This window comes from Scardinius erythrophthalmus (genome assembly GCF_964197995.2).
Source record: "Scardinius erythrophthalmus genome assembly, chromosome: 4".
In the NCBI taxonomy this organism is placed as follows: Eukaryota; Metazoa; Chordata; class Actinopteri; order Cypriniformes; family Leuciscidae; genus Scardinius; species Scardinius erythrophthalmus.
This window is the reverse complement of record NC_138224.1, coordinates 9,849,159-9,872,103: the sequence shown is the minus strand read 5'-3', so window position 1 is coordinate 9,872,103 and position 22,945 is coordinate 9,849,159. Positions and strand designations below refer to the sequence as shown.

The 22,945-nt window shown below is 43.1% G+C and overlaps 1 protein-coding gene and 2 long non-coding RNA genes across 4 annotated transcripts in view; 1 reads left to right on the top strand and 2 right to left on the bottom strand.

Annotated features, from left to right (window-relative positions):
* The window catches only part of tmem178bb (transmembrane protein 178Bb), a 118,304-nt gene extending 107,640 nt beyond the window's left edge, over positions 1 to 10,664 (bottom strand). Inside the window, exons 1-6 of one of the 2 annotated variants that reach the window (XM_081362681.1) lie at positions 10,498 to 10,664; positions 8,755 to 8,852; positions 7,236 to 7,299; positions 6,374 to 6,451; positions 2,792 to 2,889; positions 57 to 125 (exon numbers count right to left, since the gene is read on the bottom strand). The gene's annotated coding sequence lies outside the window, so the exon portion shown is untranslated. Of the gene's footprint in view, positions 1 to 56; positions 126 to 2,791; positions 2,890 to 3,854; positions 4,062 to 6,373; positions 6,452 to 7,235; positions 7,300 to 8,754; positions 8,853 to 10,497 lie in introns of those variants that run through there. The other variant, XM_081362682.1, reaches the window with a different exon arrangement.
* LOC308689120 lies at positions 4,050 to 6,673 on the top strand. Its single transcript, XR_014029956.1, has 4 exons — positions 4,050 to 4,152; positions 4,679 to 4,798; positions 5,043 to 5,100; positions 5,448 to 6,673. It is a non-coding gene; the product is annotated as an uncharacterized lncRNA (long non-coding RNA).
* A 618-nt stretch (positions 10,665 to 11,282) lies between the features above and the next one.
* LOC308689119 lies at positions 11,283 to 20,741 on the bottom strand. Its single transcript, XR_014029955.1, has 3 exons — positions 20,511 to 20,741; positions 12,422 to 12,519; positions 11,283 to 12,248 (listed from the first exon to the last, which is right to left on the bottom strand). It is a non-coding gene; the product is annotated as an uncharacterized lncRNA (long non-coding RNA).
* Between the last annotated feature and the right edge of the window lie 2,204 nt (positions 20,742 to 22,945).

The following is a 22,945-nucleotide window of genomic DNA, read 5'->3' as shown; positions in this document are numbered from 1 at the left end:
AGCAATTATTATACTAAAAGAGTTTCATGTTATAGAATCCTGTGAAATTTACTGACCTGTCACAGTTTAAGATTCAGTGGCTCTGCCCACTTGCATGAGTTTGACCTGCCACCTGCCTGTAGAGCCTGTGAAATACACATTTAGCAAAGTTTTTTCATGTCACACAAAATATTTCACAAAATGTTCATAAGAAAATAAAGTTTTTATTTTATTTTAAAATGTGTCATTTTTATAAGAGTTTCATTGTGATATTGTTACATAAATCACAATTTTTTCTATTGTCAGTTTAATAGTTACAAGTTTTTTTGTAATGATTAGTAATGATTTTCATGACCTTTTCTTTGTCATACTATAAAAAACAAAATAAAAAATCATACATCTCAAAGTTGTGTTAATGGTCATTCATTTTAATTAATTAGATACTTATTTTAGTTGACTATGGAATGACTATGATTTTTTTCATTGATTAGAATAATACTTTTCACTTTGTGCGATAACATAATTTTGGAACAATGTTCCACTTGTCATGACAAATACAGAGCACTGGGCGTCTCTCTCGTCCTGCCTGATATGAGGCTCAAGTTGAGATGAGCATTGATGAAGTCGGTAGGACTCCCAGCAGAGGATAATGAATTGTTTTAGTTAAAAGGATGCCGATTTAATCATAAGCACATGGATTAGTGGATGTTTTAATGGGTAGCTGTGACCATCACTAACACACATAAGAGCTCATGGAGACAGGTTTGAGTCCATCTTCAATTCAGTCAATAAATACAAAAAGGCACCATATATACACACAGTTATTGTGCTAGGAATTATTAATTAATTTAAGTTATTAAAACTGACCAAGCTTGAAAACTAGTATTACATTACCACAAAACAAAAAAAAAAACAAAAAACAGCTTTGTGGTTCAGAGGCTAACTTTTGGTTTTCCCAACATTAAAGTCTGAATTCAAATGCCACATTTTCTAATGTTTCCATGTAACAAAAAATAACCCCTTCAAGCACAGTGGAGTGAGACAAACCCTTGTAGTTTTACATGCTAGCCTTGATGATGTGTTGTTTAAACATGAGTCTTTGAAGAACAAAACTACAACAGAGACCTCTTCAAATCCCGCAGATGCAGTAGCCTAATTATTTACCTTTCTTGACAAAAAAAAATCACACATGACCCAAAAACAAGCCACATCTCATCAGATCTTCTGTGGTGCAGAGGATAATCATTTGCCTTCAAACATGAGAGTCTGAGTTCAAATCCCAAACTGCTGACTTTTCCATCAAATACAACAAAACTCTCAATAAAAACCCATCCATAACACCTTCCAGCTCAACAGACTCAGTGGTTCAGTTGATAAGTGTTGGGCTTTAATCAAGGAGACCAGAGTTCAAAACCCTCTCTTGTTTGTGTGAAATTATTCTGATTATAGAGTGGTGCAAGTGGCTAAACACACGTTCTGTGATGGTAAGAGAGCGCTGAAGTTACGGTTCAAATCCTTCCTCAGTCTGCGCTCCCAGCAATTTAAATAAAAATTTTATTGATAGTTGTTATATCATAGAAAAGGACCCAGGCACCTATAATTGTGAAAGCCACAGTGGTGCAAGTGGTTAAACACACATTAGTTATAGACAAGGTTGTGCTGGAGGCATGGGTTCAAACCCCAGACCTGCTGCTTTTTTCCATCAAATAAAACAAAACTCTCAATAAAAACCCATCCATAAAGCCCTTGAACCCAACAGACTCAGTGGTTCAGTTGATAAAGTGTTGGGCTTTAATCAAGGAAATCAGAGTTCGAATCCCATTCTTGCTGGTTAAATTGTTGTGATTATATCAAACAAAGTGGCCAAAACACCAACTCTCAACGTAAAAGCCACAGTGGTGCAAGTGGCTAAACACACGTTCTCGGCTGATAGGTTGCACTGGAGGCGTGAGTTCAATCCCCCACCTCAGCCTGATTTATTGTAAAATCTCAGGCCTCATCCAGGTGAAAAGTGAAATATAAGTTCCAGCACATGTCTCAGCAAGAGATCTGTGGCTCACAGGTAAGAGCGCTGCCTCACGGTTTCAGAGGTTGCTGGTTCAATCCCAGCCAAACTCACCACTGCTGCCTTTTCCATAAAATAAAGCAAAACTCGCAATAAAAATTCATCCAGAGCATCATCTAACTAAACAGACTTAGTGGCTCAGTTAATAGAGCGTTGGGCTTTAATCGAGGAGCTCTGAGTTCAAATCCCATTCTTGCTTGTGTTAAATTGTTCTGATTATATCGAACAAAATGGCCAAAAACACCAACTCTCAACGTGAAAGCCACAGTGGCGCAAGTGGCTAAACACACGTTAGTTGGGGACAAGGTTGTGCTGGAAACATGGGTTCAATCCCCACCTCAGCCTGATTTATTGTAGTCGTCACAGGTGAAAAGTGAAATATATGTTCCAGTACATGTCTCAGCAAGAGATCTGTGGCTCACAGGTAAGAGCGCTGCCTCACGGTTTCAGAGGTTGCTGGTTCAATCCCAGCCAGATCTCTGCGATATGAGTGAATGGTGTATGTGTGAAGGGGCGGGGATGTTTCGGGTCCCCCCCCGAACCCCGTCACGATGTCCAGCAGCGGTTATGCTTCTTGATATAATGAAAAAAAAAATTAGCTGTCTAAAAATTTTGGCCCGCCGTACCTTCCCCACCTATTTAGGTTCCCATCATTTGCTTTGTAAAGGGATGACCCTCCAAAAAGAAAATGATGGGAACCTACATGTTTAGCGCCAAACAACAACATTCACACGTTAGAAGTCTTACCCGTCCATCAGCAGAAGTCCATCATTACAGTGAATGTCTGTCCACACGTCCCAGAGCTCTGCTTCTGATGACTGGACGCTCCAAACACATCCTGTATTCTGTAGAGGAAACATAAACACAAACATTACTACATACTGAATAACTAAAACATCACAATTTAATGTCTAAACAATAGTTAAATGTCATCGGTTACATAAATTAAAGTCCTAAAGCTGTACAGAGAGAAAAATATAATACATAGTAGGAATGCTGAATCAATAATAATATTTTGGTTTAATCTACTGTTCTTATAATTAAGTTATTGTCTTACAGGCCCCAGAACTACAGGAACATAAGAAATAGAAACAAACACCCTCATTCAGTCCTGAGTGCTGACAAAAAAAAAAACAAAAAAAAAAAAACATGTTTTTTTTTGTTTAATGTAATTTCTACATTATTTGGAACTTTTAAGGTCATGATTAGGTTTAATTCACTATAAACAGTTAATAAAGAAAAATAAGATCACAAATCTAAGTGTTAACGGGTCATAGTTATTTAATAGATTATAGGTAAAAGATTTTTACCTAAGGTTAGACTGCAACGACAGAAAAAACACGATTCATACTTCATAATATGAATATCAGAGAGCGATTCATTCAAAGATTATAAAGCCATTGCAAAACAACTGATTCATTCGTTCTTCTAAAAGTCTGACAGTGAGTTCAACAAGAGAGCAGAATGTAAACAAAGTCTGTGATAAACCTTCATAGAGGATGACCTTCATTATAGCCTTCATAACTGTCAAATAACAAGACTTAACGTTAAAGACCACAACAAAATGAACGTTTAGTGCGTTTTAGTTCATGTTCGTTCATTTTATAGTCACAATAAATGCAACGTTCAATCATCACAATATGAATCTAAATAAACTGCCATGAGCCCTGCTATGAAATATCAGAAGAAAGCAACAACACATAACTACTTAAAAACGTAAATAATGACTTAAGAGCACAGAATAATAACTTAAAGTCTTAATAAGAAGATAATGCGAGAGAAAAGCACTTTATCTGTAGAGTTTACTTACATGACAGTTGAGTCGCTCGCGTGACATCTTTGCTTCCTGAACTTTATCGCAGCGTGTGTCGGATTTGTTTGTTTATGGGCTGAAATATGTGTCGTTGAGTGACATTAAAACACTGTTATCTGCAGTTTATATAGTTTAAACGGTGTGCACGTGTTGTGGCCACTGTAACAAGCGTCATGTTGTCAAGCATCAGAAGCTGTCAGACTGAACCTGAAACTCGCTGACGCCGCCTAGAGGAGCGGATGGAAAACTGCACTTCAGTTTGAAACGACATGATCGAGGCGGCGGCCAGTTGTAGGTGAGGCTGAAATATCTATTTCATATATTTTCTGAAAAATCTATGATTTTGTCACGGTCTCGACCAGCAGAGCAACATGAATCTACCAGTTTTAGAAAATGAACCAGATCAGCTCTCAACTGATGGGGTAAAACAGATGAAATGTGTCGAACTCAAACATGTGTTGAAAGTGTAAACATAAAATACGGTTCGATTTTCTCCTTTTTGTAAGTTTTATGTATATGTTTAAAGTAGCTGTTTGTCTGTCTATAGTTATTTATAATGATATGCATCATGTTTGTTCACAGTTAAAAGTACAATCAATGCCCTCGTATTGTTGTGTCAGTTCAAGTAGGTTTAAGCAGTTTTTATAATAAAGCATGATTGGGTATTTGAAACATAGGACAGATCAAGACAAATCATTACTATTATTATTAATATTTATCAAAATGACTGTCTAAATCTATAAACCAGTGAAATGGCTGATATTATGACTAAAAAAAAAATGTTGTGTCTAATAGTGGCTATCTACTGATTAAACACACAGGCTGAGATCAGACCAGAATAGTGTGTGTCCGCTGCTCCTCTTGTGGACAATAAGTGTGTCTGCAATAATATATGAAAACAGCAGATGGAGGAGGACATGGGTTTTAAACACCTGCACATGGTAAAAGCTCTATGTCGCTTTCACGTCTTGTAGAGAATTCATTTCATTGGGATTGTACCTAAATTGCCGTCCTAAGGGTAGAAATCCACAGACATATACATTTACACACAGCAGATAAGATATAGTAATACATCAGTTAGTTCAGAAGTTGATATTCAGTCCAACAGCATTGGGACTTTTGTGTCTGAGTTCCAGACAGACTGTCAGATTATTGCTGGAGATTTTACATCGACTCTTTCTGCAGGTTACATCGAGACGCCAGTAGTTGGCGATAAAGTGACATTCATTCAGTAACGAAACAAGTGAGTGACTCAAGAATCATTCATTTAACTGATTTGTTCAAAACATGATTCATTTAGCCATTGAAGGCAGAGAATGTGTCTCTATGAGCTAGAGATGATTTTAGACTGCATTTAAACACAGTTAAACAAGCTGAAATCTGAATTTCTATGAAGTATAATATCGGTCAATGCAAATTATTGCGGAAATGTTTGGCCATGGAGACAAGTAATCTGCAAACAGGTCATGGATGATACATTATTTGTCCTACAATTTGTTTTTACTGACTAAATACAGCATTTATGGGATCATGCACTTTCAAATCAATGCAACATCTGGTAAATAACCTCTTGATTTTTTTTCTTATTAGACGACTTCTGTTGGAGTGGATCTACAGTGATGACTGTTTGTAGAGCTCAACTCCAGTCCTGGGAACCACAGCGCTGCACATTCTGTTTGTCTCTCTTATTTAATAGCAGTTTTAGTTCATGCAGCTCTGAAAACGAGTTGATGATTTGCATCAGATCAGATGTATTAAATAAGGGAGACAAAAATGTGCAGTGCTGGAGCAGGATCGAGAAATACAGGTTTGCATGAGAACTGAATCATGGGAGGAGGATGAGTGTGTCATCTCTGGGTGGAGGAAGGTGGTTCTTCACCATATCCTCACTGATGAAGCCTTGCTTGTACTCACAACCTACCTCATGACGTTGATTACTGGCCTGTCCCAATACACACATTTGCAGTCCTGGGCACTTGACAGGAAGTTAAATGTACAAGACTGTCCTGGGTCTAATAAATGCCAAAGCTCATTGCTCTTAATGGACACTAAATCCACATTATCTCTAACACCACATCAGAGCGATATTTAAAGCGTATCCCATCATTCATCATGGAACTCAATAGCACAAAATCTCAAGATGTTGAGAAAAACTTTAATTAGATGTTACATAAAATTTGCTTTGGTAAAGTGCAACTGCTTTTTAATACTAGAAGCATCACAATTACTAAATGTGTTGTCTGTTACATAGGGACGACTGAACAGGCATTTAAAACTTTACTTAATTTCACACCACTATGATGTAAGTGAGAACTTTGAATAAGAAAAATTCCACACACACACACGATCTTCACAAACACTTGGGCCAAATACAGGAAATACATCAGACTCAAGTGTTGGTATTGGGACAGGCCCTATATTTAGCATGTCACCTTCTGATGATGTCTGTTTGAACTTAAGTCCTAAACTGAGGTTTATTTGCCTAAACAGCATGTGGGAAAACAAGACGTTCTTACCGCTCTCAGTTTAGACTGTGTCGGGTGATTGTCCATGACCTCTTCAAACCCGGAGCGTAGGAGAATGTCTTTTTCTGTCTGTTCGAGAACACACAAGAGGTAGTGAGTGGGAAAGTGGGTATAATTCTTGGTTTTAAATAATTAAGTTGACGACACCTGCTGGTCAGGTAAATGTAATAAGAATGCAGTGCAAACATGAATTGACACCTTTTACAAACCGATTGCAGATGTTTCCATTGTTATTAAATAAATGTACAAATCATTAAATCCCATTAAATATGAAGTATGAAGTGTTTTATTAATTCGTAAGGCTTGCTTGTTTTGTGTGTTTTTAGGAGGGCTTGGCTAATCAGGCCAGTAAAGTACAATTAACTTTCACTCTACATTTTTCTACACACGTTTGTCACTAAAACTGAACCTAAACTATAAAAGTGACCTGAGATCAGTTAAAACTCTATATTAGCTGCTAATTCATGAGTTTACCAGGTTAACGCCACCTAGTGGTGAAACATGTTTCTAAACCAGAGGTTTTCAATCCTGCTCCTGGAGCTCACTGTCCTGCAAAGTTTAGTTCCAACCCTAATCAAACACACCTGAATCAGCTCATCAAGCTCTTCAGAATCGCTTGAATATTCTAAGGCAGGTGTGCTGAAGCAGGCTGGAACTAAACTCTGCAGGACAGTGGCCCTCCAGGAGCAGGATTGAAGATCTTTGTTCTAAACAGTATGAAGTGGCGAAGCATTGTTTTGCAGCAATCAAATGCCAGTTTGACATGTGCTCTGAACCACTGATTCAAACAAACGATTGGTAAAAGTTTCAAAGCTGCATGAAGCAGTGTTACATATAAGAGCTGTAGACTCACCGGTGTTAGAGTCCTGACATGTCTTGATCACACTCCCTTACTTTCCCATCTCTGCTCTGCTGTCCTAAGAATAAAAAAAACAAAAAACATTAAAAAGTTGCTCAAATACAGTCGAAACATTGAAATTATTTCATACAAATAAACACAAAATAATGCTAGAAATGATTAGGTGAATCATATTTATAAACCTGCAAAAATTGACAGCTTGGAAAACAAAGATGCAAAAAAATTAAAACGTTTAAGAAATGTCTAGACAAAAATTGTTTACCTTTCTTAATAATTCAAATTCACACATGACCCAAAAACAAGCCACACCTCATCAGATCTTCTGTGGTGCAGAGGACAATCAATTGCCTTCAAACATGAGAGTCTGAGTTCAAATCCCAAACTGCTGACTTTTCCATCAAATACAAAAACCCGTCCATAACACCTTTCAGCTCAACAGAATCATTGGTTCAGTTGATAAAGTGTTGGGCTTTAATCAAGGAGATCAGAGTTCAAAACTCTCTCTGTTTGTGTTAAATCATTGTGATTATATCAAACAAAGTGGCCAAAACACCAACTCTCAGTGTGAAAGCCACAGTGGCGCAAGTGGCAAAACACACGTTCTGTGATGCTAAGAGAGCGCTGAAGTTAAGGTTCAAATCCCTCCTCAGTCTGCGCTCCCAGCAATTTAAATTAAATTGTTATCGATAGTTATATCAAAGAAAAGGCCCTAGACACCAATAATAAGTCTGAAAGACTTCTCGGCTGATAGGTTGCACTGGAGAGATCTGTGGCTCACAGGTAAGAGCGTTGCCTCACGGTTTCAGAGGTTGCTGGTTCGATCCCAGCCAATCACTGAACTGCTGCCTTTTCCATTAAATAAAGCAAAACTCGCAATAAAAATTCATCCAGAGCATCCTCTAACTAAACAGACTTAGTGGCTCAGTTAATAGAGCGTTGGGCTTTAATCGAGGAGCTCTGAGTTCAAATCCCATTCTTGCTTGTGTTAAATTGTTCTGATTATATCGAACAAAATGGCCAAAAACACCAACTCTCAACGTGAAAGCCACAGTGGCGCAAGTGGCTAAACACACGGTAGATGGGAGCGTGGGTTCAATCCCCACCTCAGCCTGATTTATTGTAATCGTCACAGGCGAAAAGTGAAATATAAGTTCCAGCACATGTCTCAGCAAGAGATCTGTGGCTCACAGGTAAGAGCGCTGCCTCACGGTTTCAGAGGTTGCTGGTTTGATCCCAGCCAGATCTCCGCGATATGAGTGAATGGTGTATGTGTGAAGGGGCGGGGATGTTTCGGGTCCCCCCCCGAACCCCGTTACGATGTCCAGCAGCGGTTATGCTTCTTTATACAATGAAAAAAAAAATTAGCTGTCTAAAAATTTTGGCCCGCCGTACCTTCCCCACCTATTTAGGTTCCCATCATTTGCTTTGTAAAGGGGTGACCCTCCAAAAAGAAAATGATGGTAACCTACATGTTTAGCGCCAAACAACAACATTCACACGTTAGAAGTCTTACCTGTCCATCAGCAGAAGTCCATCATTACAGTGAATGTCTGTCCACACGTCCCAGAGCTCTGCTTCTGATGACTGGACGCTCCAAACACATCCTGTATTCTGTAGAGGAAACACAAACACAAACATTACTACATACTGAATAACTAAAACATCACAATCTAAAAGTTAGTCTATATAATAGTTAGGCTAAATGTAATTGACTACATAAATTGAAGTCCTAAAGCTGTACAGTGTAAAATATATAATACATAGTATGAATGCTGAATCAATAATAATATTTTGGTTTAATCTACTGTTCTTTTAATTAAGTTACTGTCTTACAGGCCCCAGAACTACAGGAACATTAGAAATAGAAACAAACACCCTCATTCAGTCCTGAGTGCTGACCAAAAAAGAGCAAACATTATTTGGAACTTTTAAGGTCAAGATGAGGTTTAATTCACCATAAACAATTAATAAAGAAAAATAAGATCACAAATCTACGGCAATAGATTTTTACCTAAGGTTAGACTGCAACGACAGAAAAAACACGATTCATACTTCATAATATGAATATCAGAGGGCGATTCATTCAAAGATTATAAAGGCAATGCAAAACAACTGATTCATTCGTTCTTCTAAAAGTCTGACAGTGAGTTCAACAAGAGAGCAGAATGTAAACAAAGTCTGTGATAAACCTTCATAGAGGATGACCTTCATTATAGCCTTCATAACTGTCAAATAACAAGACTTAACGTTAAAGACCACAACAAAATGAACGTTTAGTGCGTTTTAGTAAACCTGTGTGAAAATATATGAAAATGATTTGTTCTCAGTTTAAATGATGCTATTATTTGAATGACAGTTTTACAGGCTACAAAAGGATAAGAAAACTGAATATAACAGGAAAAAAAGCCTACTTTCCACCCTTCAGTGTGAGAGCTGACGCTTGATGCTTAAACATTTCAATTGTAAAGAACTGCCCAAGTGGAGTTATAACTTTGAGATGAAGAAACCTTCCTTCAAACCACAGTAATCCTAAAAGACATGTTCCCCGCACATAGACTGATCCCTGACAGACACTACACACACACACACTTAAGCTATTAACAAGCATCAATCCACTAGATTATTACATACAGTAAGACAACTAACAACAACAGAGACTAAAACCACGATTCCTTATTATTCTCCTTCATACATGTAACAAGATCTACCGATTCATTTGTTTATCTAAAGTTCTGACAATGAGTTCAGCAAGAGTGCAGGTTGTAAAGAAAGTCATCTCATGATGCTATTAATTCAATTACTGTCTTACAGGCCACACAATGATGAAAACACTGAACACACAGAACGAAAAACTAACTCTAATGTTAGAAATGCTATGCAAAGAAAACCAATTGCAAAGTTTCTAGTCACTGCTCTTTATTTTATTGTTTCGTGCTTGTAGTAATATTATGACATTTTAATTAAAATACCATTTTAAAGGCAGTGTTTTACTCTCTTAAACCAGTCATAACAGGAAGTAGTAGAAGAAGAGCATGAGGCAGCAGGAGAACATCAGAGCTTCACACAAGACACAACTCCTGCTGACTCTCACATGCGATATTACTGAGTCCTTCTTATTCCACTTTATAGTGTGAATATCAGAGGGCGATTCATTCAAAGATTAAAAAGGTAACGCTACAACTAGAGACTGACTTGCAATATAGTGCGTGAAAGTCAAATGACAAGAGAAACTGACTTCATGCTAAAAGTTACTTACAGGTGAGTCTTGTGTCATACTCGGTTCCCTCATTTTATCCGTCTGTGTGTCGACTTTATTTGCAGTTGAGCTGGAGTATGTGCTGTTAAAGTAACATTAAGAGCTGTCATCTCATCTGCAGGATCTGCACGTGTTGTTGTGATTGTCATCAAGCGTCATGTTGTCAAGCAGCCGAAGCGTCAGACTGAAGGAGAAACCCGCTTCTGCCGCTAGTGGAGCGGATGAAGAACTGCACTTTACTGTCGGACTATAGTGGCGAGATCACATCTGAGACAAAGAGTCATGAAGCAGCAACAGAAACATGTTTAAATCCCACAGATGCATTAGACAAGCTCTGTGGCGCAGAAAATAATGCTTTGCCTTTGAATGAGAAAGCCTGGTCTTTTGTGTGTATATATATATATATATATATATATATATATATATATATATATATATATATATATATATATATCTATATCTATGTGTATATATATATATATATATATATATATATATATATATATATATGTATATATATGTATATATATATATATATATATATATATATGTATATATATGTATATATATATATATATATATATATATGTATATATATATATATATTTTAATAGAAGAATATAGACGACAGAAGAAAAATCCCATTTAAGTTCATTAGACTCGATTTGCGGCGGTGTTATTCACACAAATCGCCACAGGAGGGCGAAACAATTAAATTTTTTACGAGACTCGATTTGCTGCAGTGTAGTTTACACAAATCACCACAGGAGGGCGAAAATCATTTTAGATTGACTTTTTTGCATATTTATTGATTTAGAAATACAATAGGACACAACAAAATTCACACACAGATACTCATACAGTTGATACAATGAATAACTTAAATGATAATACATTTATTACAGCGTATATTTAGCGCATATATCAGTTTGCATATTTCAATGTCAAATGTCAAATAGTAATTCACACATGACTCCTATAGAAATAAAAAACATTTCTACAAGAATAGATCTGGTTTTCTCATAACTGAATAATAAATCTAAAGTGATACTTTCTGGACTGAGTAGTCAATGAATTATCACTCAATGATGATCATCTTTTACCCAGCTTAAACACGCTAAGATAAACTTTAAATCTAAAACAACATCTTTACATCACAATCTCTGTGGCTCAGCGGATAGTTGTCTCTCTTACCAACCAGAAAGTCCTTGTTCAATCCCTACGTTTGTTAAAGTTATTCATCATTTAACACAAAGCTGTGGATCAAACCTGTTCAAATCACTCACCACATCAGCCGTCTCAGTGGCTCAGGAGATAAAGAGTTGTGTTTCAATCACAGCGTCCTGAGTTCAAATCCCTGACTTTCAATAGTTCTCATTAGACAAATTGTCCTGAAAAGCAGTCATTGTCACAAAATCCATGATGGGTGAGTGGATAAACACACACTCTCTGAGGATAAGGCTGTGATGAAGACACAGATTCAAATCTCACTTTAACTGCTTTATTGGAAACTCTCAGGCCTCATCCAGGTGAAAAGTGAAATATAAGTTCCAGCACATGTCTCAGCAAGAGATCTGTGGCTCACAGGTAAGAGCGCTGCCTCACGGTTTCAGAGGTTGCTGGTTTGATCCCAGCCAGATCTCTGCGATATGAGTGAATGTGGTGTGTGTATGAGTGGCGCGCCCAAAGGAGGGGGATACCAGAGCGGTCTCCCCCCGGAGCTTCCAGCACAGTCACCAGCAGGGGTTATACTTTTGGACAGAACGAAAAAAAAAAAAAAAATTATTTATAAAAAATTCCGCACCCTCGTCCCTTCCCCACCTGTTTAGGTTTTCATCATTTGCTTTTCAAAGGGGGAGACCCTTCGAAAAGAAAATGATGGGAACCTACATGTTTAGCACAGTAACACACACATATACATTACCTGTCCATCAGCAGAAGTCCATCATTACAGTGAATGTGTCCACACGTCCGAGAGCTCTGCTTCTGATGACTGCATGTAATGCACCAAACACATTCCTTCTGTGAGGAAAGACATAAATAAAAAAAGACATTACTCCATATTCTACATCTCAAATGAGAATGTGAAAGCTCAAATATAACTAACTATATAGTTAAACGGCAAAAAAATCACAGACTAACCCCTATAAATGTTGCAAATACCTTATGACCCCATGAGAAACAATTACCGTCTGATTAGGGCTTTTGTCTAAAGACTAGTTAATAGATGGAAATGCAATAAATTGAAAGCCTAAAGCAGTACAATGTAAATATATATATATATATATATATATATATATATATATATTACTGATTATATTATATCTCCTCAGTAATACTGTATCAACAATAATCTTTTAATACAATTAAAATTAAGAGAAGACTTTAAACACGAGTAATGCTAAAAGACGGGTTTAATGGTTTTAGCCTGGTTCTGGACTGTATATATGACAGTTTTCATTTTCGTTTCACTGCAGCTCTACAAAACCATGAAGCAGCAGACATACACTACACACATCAACTATTTCTATTAACAAACTGGATTATTAAATATAGTACGACAACTACCAACAACAGAGACAAAACGTTTCGGTTACTCACGTAACCTCTGTTCTCTCTAGAAGAGGGAACGAGTATTGCGTAGTTAGCTTACGCTACGGGAAAGCCTTTCTTTCTCGAGATACTGAAGCCAAAAATTATCCTTAATTTTTATAATCTTGTCAACGCAGTGCGGCAGCCTGCAGACCTAGGGCAAGCTAACTAGCGTGCCCATTGGCTGCCCTGCGGCAACTGCAGCAGCCTACCGCTGAGCCCTTGGCGTGACGTCACGACCAATGAGCGCGCTTGGCGCGCTTAATGCGTCACAGCCCGCGAAAAGGGGTGTGGCTTAGCGTATATAAACAGGGCTCGGAGGCTGCTTCTCTGGTTTCTGTCGCATGAAGCGAAATGAGCTCGTGGCGCGAGCACGGCGGGCTACGCAATACTCGTTCCCTCTTCTAGAGAGAACAGAGGTTACGTGAGTAACCGAAACGTTCTCTTACGAGAGGTTCTCTCGTATTGCGTAGTTAGCTTACGCTACGGGAACGCCCTTGTCAACGCCGTGCGCGCCCAGCATCCACTGAATGAGTCCCAGGGAGAGCCCGGGGAACGTGATAGCGGAGAGCCGGGCAGCCCGAAGAGGGCTAGCGCCGTACATAAGCACACACTAGGGGGTTAGGAGCGGCACGGCCGGTCCTAACTGCCAATTCCCTGTATAGTGCAGCTCAACCAGTAGAGCTAAATCACACAACGTAGCCCGCGCACAGATAGTGGGCTGGCATACGCAAGACTTAGACTGATAAGACTTTCGCCTGCAAGGCGGGAACATCCAGGTTGTAAAACCTAACAAACGTGGAGGGGGAGGCCCAGCCTGCCGCTGCACAAATGTCATGAATGGGAATCCCGCTGGACCATGCCCACGACGAGGCCATGCCTCTAGTGGAATGAGCTCGAACGCCCAATGGGCACTGCAGGTCTTTAGACGCATAAGCAGCAGCAATAGCGTCCACTATCCATCTGGACAGGCTGTGTTTCGAGGCGGCGAGACCCTTGGTGCGCCCACCAAACGAAACAAAGAGCTGATCCGAGCGCCTGAAAGCGGCGGACCGTGAAATGTAGTTTCTCAACGCCCTGACCGGGCAGAGGAGATTACTATCGGCCTCGCTGCCGTGCGTCGGCAGGGCTGAGAGGGAAATGACCTGTGCTCTGAAGGGAGTGCCCAAAATTTTTGGAACGTACCCATGCCTCGGTCTGAGAATGACTTTGGAGTCATTAGGTCCGAACTCGAGGCACGCGGCGTTAACAGATAACGCGTGAAGGTCTCCCACTCGTTTGACTGACGACAGTGCTATCAGAAAAACGGTTTTGAGCGTGAGGTATTTCATATCCACAGTTTCCAAGGGTTCGAAGGGATGCGCTCTCAGGGCCTCCAAGACCAGAGAGAGATCCCACATAGGAACCGAGGGGGGTCGCGGGGGGTTCATCCTCCTGGCTCCCCTAAGGAAGCGGATGACGAGCTCGTTCCTTCCTAATGCGCGGCCCTGCTCAGAAACCGAGAGCGCTGAAATGGCCGCAACATAGACTTTGAGCGTGGAGGGGGACCTGCCCGCGTCCAGTAGCTCTTGAAGGAAACACAGTACTCGCGATACCCCACATGTCTGTGGATCGAGCCCCTTAGCAGTGCACCATGTGTTAAACACTGACCATTTCGACATGTAGAGCCGCCTCGTAGAGGGGGCTCTAGATTGTATGATCGTGTTCATGACCCCGTCTGGCAGATTAGCGTGTAATCGTTGAGGCTCCACGCATGCAGAGACCAGCGCTCTGGATGGGGATGCCATATCGATCCGCGTGCTTGAGAGAGGAGGTCTCTCCTCACCGGTATCGGCCAGGGGGCTGAGTCTGCCAGCTGTATTAGATCCGGGAACCAAGCTTGGTTCTCCCAGCATGGGGCTATGAGGAGCACTGAGTGGCGCGCTTCCCTGATTCTCTCGATGACCTGAGGCAGCAGAGAGACCGGGGGAAAAGCGTACAACGGGCCGCTGGGCCAGATCTGGGCCAGCGCGTCCTCGTTCTTCGAGAAGAACTCTGGGCAGTGAGCGTTGTCTTTTGACGCAAAAAGGTCGACTTTCGCTCTGCCGAACCGTCGCCACAGTGACTGGACTGTTTGGGGGTGTAGAGACCACTCCCCAGGGGGAACGTTGTCCCTGGACAGTCTGTCGGGGCCCTCGTTCAGGTGGCCAGGCACATGCGCGGCTCTCAGCGAGCGCAGAGAGTGCTGAGCCCACACGAGGAGGCGTTCCGCCAGGGTGCAGAGCATCTTTGATCTGACACCGCCCTGGTGATTCACGTAGGCCACTACCGATGTATTGTCCGTACGGACTAGAACATGGTGACCGTGGAGGAATGGGAGGAAGTGTTTGAGCGCTTTCTCGACCGCGAGCATCTCTAGACAGTTTATGTGTAGGAGATTCTCCTGGTCTGACCAGCGGCCATAGACCGGTCTGCCTTCGAAGAGCGCTCCCCAACCTAGGTTGGAAGCGTCTGTCGAGACAACTTTCCGGTGTGAAATCACTCCCATAGTCACTCCTGTGTGATACCATTCGGCTGCCAGCCAGGGCTGCAGGGCTGAAATGCATCCCTGATTCACTCTGACTCGCAAGCCGCCGGCCGCCCAGGCTCGGTGGGGCACGCGCATTTTCAGCCAGCGTTGGAGCGGGCGCATGCGCAGTAAACCCAGCTGGAGCACTGCTGCAGCTGAGGCCATATGCCCCAGGATACGCTGGAATGTCCTCAGCGGAACCCGGCTGCCTATTTGGAGGGATGCGGCGAGAAGGCGGATGCGGCGCGCGCGCTGCTCCGACAGTCTGGCCGTCATAGCCACCGAGTCCAGTTCTATTCCAAGAAAGGAAATTGACTGACGGGGTGATAGCGAGCTCTTGGTCCAGTTGACCGAGAGACCCAGCTCCTCCAGATGGCTGAGAAGCGCTGTTCTGTGAGATACAAGTTCCGTCTCTGACTGCGCTAGAATAAGCCAATCGTCCAGATAATTCAGTATTCGCATTCCCTGTTTCCTCAGGGGAGCGAGGGCCGTGTCCATGCATTTCGTAAATGTACGGGGTGCCAAAGACAGGCCGAACGGCAGGACTGTGTACTGATATACTCGACCCTCGAAGGCGAATCTCAAGAATGGCCTGTGACGGGGAGCTATCTGGATCTGAAAGTATGCGTCTTTTAGATCGAGAGAGATAAACCAGTCTCCTGGGCGAATCTGCGCGAGGATTTTTCTGGTTGTGATCATCTTGAACGGCCGTCTCATGAGGGCTTTGTTCAGATGTCTCAGATCTAAAATAGGTCTGAACGCTCCGTCCTTCTTGGGCACGAGGAAGTAGCGGCTGTAAAAGCCCGACTCGCTCAAAGAAGGATGAACCTGTTCTATAGCCCCTTTGCGCAGCAGCTTCGCTATTTCTGCTTGAAGCAAGTGCGCCGCTTCTGAACTCACTCTCGTCTCCGTCTGTGCTGTATAGCGCGGAGGGCGACGAGCGAATTGAAGCGAATAGCCGTGTTTTATAGTTTTCAGCACCCATTCTGACGCGCCCTGAATCGCTTCCCATGCTTCCGCATGCATAGCTAGGGGTCGAATGGTCTCTGGGCTCAGATCGCCGCGCTGCGCGGGATGGGGAGCCTGTATCAGAGAGAAAGGCGCGGCGCGCGCGCCGCTGGTGCTCGAACACGGGGGCTGGTAAACAGTATTGGCCGACTGTACAGCGTTCAGTAGCTCGGTCCCATCGGATGGAGCGTGATTTGCTGTCAAACAACCCAGGCGCGAGAGAGGCGTGGGGATTATCATGTCTACAAGTGAGTGCGCGTGCTCGTGAGCGGGCGCAGGGTTTACACTTATGACACGGCCAGTGTTTGGGAGCTTTAGAGGATCCGTGACCCAAGGTAACTGGCTGGCAGAGCGAGCAGCGGGTAGGTGTGAGCACAAGGTTGTGGGCACATTTCCTACATTTAATACTCGAGCGGCTTGCGACCGCTTTATGAGAGAGCGCTCTGTACGCGTTACCATGGGGACCCTGTTTGTGTGAAGCAGTGAGCACATGGGAGTGGGCACATTTTCTACACTTATAACACCCTCGGCTTGAGCCGCTGTTGCCCGGGGTAACCAAGTGGCAGAGCGAGTTACAGGTAGATGTGAGCACAGAGTTGTGGGCACATTTACTACACTTATTACTCGAGCGGCGTGTGACCGCTTTATGAGAGAGCGCTCTGAACGCGTTACCATGGGGATCGTGTTTGTGTGAAGCAGTGAGCACGTGGGAGTGGGCACATTTTCTACACTTACAACACCTTCGGCCGGAGCCGGAAAGCCCGAATTTACACTCTTTCTGAGATTTATTTGGGCCGCCGTAAAAACGGCGTTTGTGTGCAGGCGAGCGAGTGGTATTACTGGCTCGTTGGCTGCGGTGTAAGCTGCTGCAGTAGCCTGCACTGAGGGGACTGACAGAGCTGGGCGTTTTGATGGCGGTCCGGCCGCAGCGGGACTCAGCCATCTCTTCCTCCCTGCGGGTGCTAGGAGGACTTCGCGGGCTCAGACTTCAGCGTTATCTTGGGACGCGGACCCCGGGGGGGCGGCGGTCTGTGACGGCTGGTCGAGCGCGACCTAGGGCGGCCGCCCTGGCGTCGCTGCGAAGTGGTTGGTGGCCGAGACGAGCGCTGTGTGGAGCTGCGCGCAGGAGGCTGAGCTTGAGAGCGGCCTGCGGCTGGGCTCGAGCGGCGAGGCAGGAAGAGATTCATAGCCTGCGACGCCTTCTGCACTTCAGAGAAGCGGTCCACAATCCCGCTGACCGCAGGGCCGAAGAGGCCGGTGGGCGAGAGCGGGGCGTTGAGGAAGACAGCGCGTTCTGACTCACTCATATCCGCCAGCGTCAACCATAAGTGTCTGTCGATGACGGTGAGCGCGGCCATAGATCTGCCGATGGCTTGTGCAGCGGTCTTAGTAGCACGGAGCGAAAGGTCCGTCGCGCTGCGCAGATCTGTTAAGGCTGTATGATCCGAGCCCTTCTCGTCCAATTCGCGGAGGAGGTCGGCTTGCAGGATCTGAAGAACAGCCATCGAGTGCAGGGCAGAAGCAGCTTGGCCGGAGGCGGCGAATGCGCGGCCGGCGAGAGCTGATGTGGTCCTGCAGGCTTTAGACGGCAGGGCAGACTTTGAGCGCCATCTAGCAGACGGCGGGCAAAGGTGCGTTGCCACCGCTTCCTCAACGGAAGGGATGCCGGTATAGCCTTTCTCGGCGGCCCCGTCCACCTGGGAGAGAGCCGAGGAGACAGACGAGCGGAGTCTAGCGGAGAAGGGCGCGTTCCACGACTTCGACAGCTCCTGGTGGAGCTCAGGCAGGAAGGGTGCTGACCTAGAGGCTGGCGCTTGGCGGCGGCTAGGCAGAAAACACCCGTCGAGTCGGTTAGGCGCGGGCTCCTTGGGTGGGGACCAGTCCAACCCCAGTCGGTCGACCGCTTTGGTGAGGAGGCGGATAAGCTCCGCGTCGACACTGGAGCGGGACCTGCCAGACTCAGGAGTCGAGGAGGCGGAGCGGTGAGAGCCCGACCACTCCTCGCTGTCCGAAGCAAGCAGAGAGCAGCTGTCAGCGGCGTCATCTGCTTCATCCCCTGAGGCGACGGCAGTGCGGGCAGTAGCCGGCCGCTGCGCGTCGGTGAAGGGCGGGGGAGAAGGAGAAAGCGAGGCTCGCGGGAGGGGCTCCGGCGAGCGCTCAGCTATAACCACCGGCTCTGGAGGCCTTTGAGAGCGGCGTTTCTTCTTACGCGGCCCTGAAGAGGCAGCCGGGGAAGGTGGAGGATCGTCAAACATGGCGAGTCGAGCCCGCAGGGTCGACATCGGCAAGTCCTCACACTGTTCGCAGCCGCCCGAGGAGAGGGCGCGGGCTGCGTGGTCGAAGCCCAGGCAGAGAGCGCAAACCACGTGGCGGTCTCCATCGCTGAGCGGGGCTCTGCACGAGCCACAGGATGAGCGAGGCATTTGCAACAACGCCTCGCGCTCTTTTAGATGCAAAAGTGTGTCGCGGGGCGAACACACAAACACATACAAAACAGAGCAGTAAAGGATATGATCGCCGGATAGCGAAGCAGGCAGGGAAAGCTGAAGGCGGCGAAGGCGGCCGGCGTCCTCAGGCTGAGATCCTCGGCGTGCTGGTCGCTTGTTTCGACGGCGGCTTCCTCAGAGAGCAGCGATGCGAAGAGCTTCGCTGAAAAGACAGAAATCAGAGAAGCAGCCTCCGAGCCCTGTTTATATACGCTAAGCCACACCCCTTTTCGCGGGCTGTGACGCATTAAGCGCGCCAAGCGCGCTCATTGGTCGTGACGTCACGCCAAGGGCTCAGCGGTAGGCTGCTGCAGTTGCCGCAGGGCAGCCAATGGGCACGCTAGTTAGCTTGCCCTAGGTCTGCAGGCTGCCGCACTGCGTTGACAAGATTATAAAAATTAAGGATAATTTTTGGCTTCAGTATCTCGAGAAAGAAAGGCTTTCCCGTAGCGTAAGCTAACTACGCAATACGAGAGAACCTCTCGTAAGAGAACCCACGATTCCCCATTATTCTACTTCATTACACATACATCAGAGGACGATTCATTTAAAGCTTATACATGTAACACAAGAACTAAAGATACATTTGTTTATCTAAAGGTCTGATAGTGAGTTCAGCAAGAGAGCAGGTTGTAAAGAAAGTCTGTGATAAACAGTAGAAGATGTGACAAACATGCTAGTTTCATACATACTTAATTGTCAAACAACAACAACAACACTTTAAGTGAAAGATCAGAACTAAAGTTATGTTAACTTTTAAGGTCACGATTAGGTTTAATTCACCATAAACAATTAATAAAGAAAAATAGGATCACAAATCTAAGTGTTAACGGGTCATATTTAGTTATTTAACAGCTAAATTATAGATTATTATATAAGGTAAGACTGCAACAACAGAAGAAAACAAGATTCTTACTTTATAATATGAATATCAGAGGGCGATTCATTCAAAGATTATAAAGCCATTGCAAAACAACTGATTCATTCGTTCTTCTAAAAGTCTGACAGTGAGTTCAACAAGAGAGCAGAATGTAAACAAAGTCTGTGATAAACCTTCATAGAGGATGACCTTCATTATAGCCTTCATAACTGTCAAATAACAAGACTTAACGTTAAAGACCACAACAAAATGAACGTTTAGTGCGTTTTAGTTCATGTTCGTTCATTTTATAGTCACAATAAATGCAACATTCAATCATCACAATATGAATCTAAATAAACTGACATGAGCCCTGCTATGAAATATCAGAAGAAAGCAACAACACATAACTACTTAAAAACGTAAATAATGACTTAAGAGCACAGAATAATGACTTAAAGTCTTAATAAGCAGATAAAGCAAGAGAAAAGCACTTTATCTGTAACGTTAGTTTACTTACATGACAGTTGAGTCGCTCGCGTGACATCTTTGCTTCCTGAACTTTATCGCAGCGTGTGTCGGATTTGTTTGTTTATGGGCTGAAATATGTGTCGTTGAGTGACATTAAAACACTGTAATCTGCAGTTTATATAGTTTAAACGGTGTGCACGTGTTGTGGCCACTGTAACAAGCGTCATGTTGTCAAGCATCAGAAGCTGTCAGACTGAACCTGAAACTCGCTGACGCCGCCTAGAGGAGCGGATGGAAAACTGCACTTCAGTTTGAAACGACATGATGGAGGCGGCGGCCAGTTGTAGGTGAGGCTGAAATATCTATTTCATATATATTCCGAAATATCTATGATTTTGTCACGGTCTCGACCAGCAGAGCAACATAGATCTACCAGTTTTAGAAAATGAACCAGATCAGCTCTCAACTGATGGTGTAAAACAGATGAAATGTGTTGAACTCAAAGGCACTATGCTCAAAGTGTAAACACATAAAAATACGGTTCGATTTTCTTCTTTTTGTAAGTTTTATTTATATGTTTAAAGTAGCTGTTTGTCTGTCTATAGTTATTTATAATGATATGCGTCATGTTTGTTCACAGTTAAAGTACAATCAATGCCCTCGTGTTGTTGTGTCAGTTCAAGTAGGTTTAAGCAGTTTTTAAAATAAAGCATGATTGGGTATTTGAAACATAGGACAGATCAAGACAAACCATTACTTATCAAAATGACTGTCTAAATCTATAAACCAGTGCAATGGCTGATATTACGACTAAAATGTTGTGTCTAATAGTGGCTATCTACTGATTAAACACACAGGCTGAGATCAGACCAGAATAGTGTGTGTCCGCTGCTCCCCTTGTGGACAATAAGTGTGTCTGCAATAATATATGAAAACAGCAGATGGAGGAGGACATGGGTTTTAAACACCTGCACATGGTAAAAGCTCTATGTCGCTTTCACGTCTTGTAGAGAATTCATTTCATTGGGATTGTACCTAAATTGCCCTCTTAAGGGTAGAAATCCACAGACATATACATTTACACACAGCAGATAAGATATAGTAATACATCAGTTAGTTCAGAAGTTGATATTCAGTCCAACAGCATTGGGACTTTTGTGTCTGAGTTCCAGACAGACTGTCAGATTATTGCTGGAGATTTTACATCGACTCTTTCTGCTGGATACATCGAGACGCCAGTAGTTGGCGATAAAGTGACATTCATTCAGTAACGAAACAAGTGAGTGACTCAAGAATCATTCATTTAACTGATTTGTTCAAAACATGATTCATTTAGCCATTGAAGGCAGAGAATGTGTCTCTATGAGCTAGAGATGATTTTAGACTGCATTTAAACACAGTTAAACAAGCTGAAATCTGAATTTCTATGAAGTATAATATCGGTCAATGCAAATTATTGCGGAAATGTTTGGCCATGGAGACAAGTAATCTGCAAACAGGTCATGGATGATACATTATTTGTCCTACAATTTGTTTTTACTGACTAAATACAGCATTTATGGGATCATGCACTTTCAAATCAATGCAACATCTGGTAAATAACCTCCTGATTTTTTTTCTTATTAGACGACTTCTGTTGGAGTGGATCTACAGTGATGACTGTTTGTAGAGCTCAACTCCAGTTCTGGGAACCACAGCGCTGCACATTCTGTTTGTCTCTCTTATTTAATAGCAGTTTTAGTTCATGCAGCTCTGAAAACGAGTTGATGATTTGAATCAGATCAGATGTATTAAATAAAAGAGACAAAATTATGCAGTGCTGGAGCAGGATAAATATATACAGGTTTGCATGAGAACTGAATCATGGGAGGAGGATGAGTGTGTCATCTCTGGGTGGAGGAAGGTGGTTCTTCACCATATCCTCACTGATGAAGCCTTGCTTGTACTCTTGAAGTTGATTAGTGGCCTGTCCCAATACACACACTTGCAGTCTTGGCCACTTGACAGGAAGTTAAATGCACAAGACTGTCCCGGGTCTAATAAATGCCAAAACTCATTGCTCTTAATGGACACTAAATCCACATTATCTCTAATACCACATACAAAAACAAAGATGCAGACATCAGTGGGAGTGATAAAGAGATGTGCTTCCATATAGGAAACTGGAATCCAAACCCCATTAAAGCTTGTAATGTTTTGTTGTTATTAAATCGTACAAAATGCCTCAAATACCTCCAGCCTATGTGAAACCCAAGGTGGTGCTAGTGGTTAAACACGTCCTTAAATCACAGAAACAAAAAACAAGCCATACCTCATCAGATCTTCTGTGGTGCAGAGGATAATCAATTGCCTTCAAACATGAGAGTCTGAGTTCAAATCCCAAACTGCTGACTTTTTCCTTCAAATAAAAAAGCTATTAATAAAACCCCATCCATAACACCCTTCAACTCAACAGACTCAGTGGCTCAGTTGATAAAGCGTTGG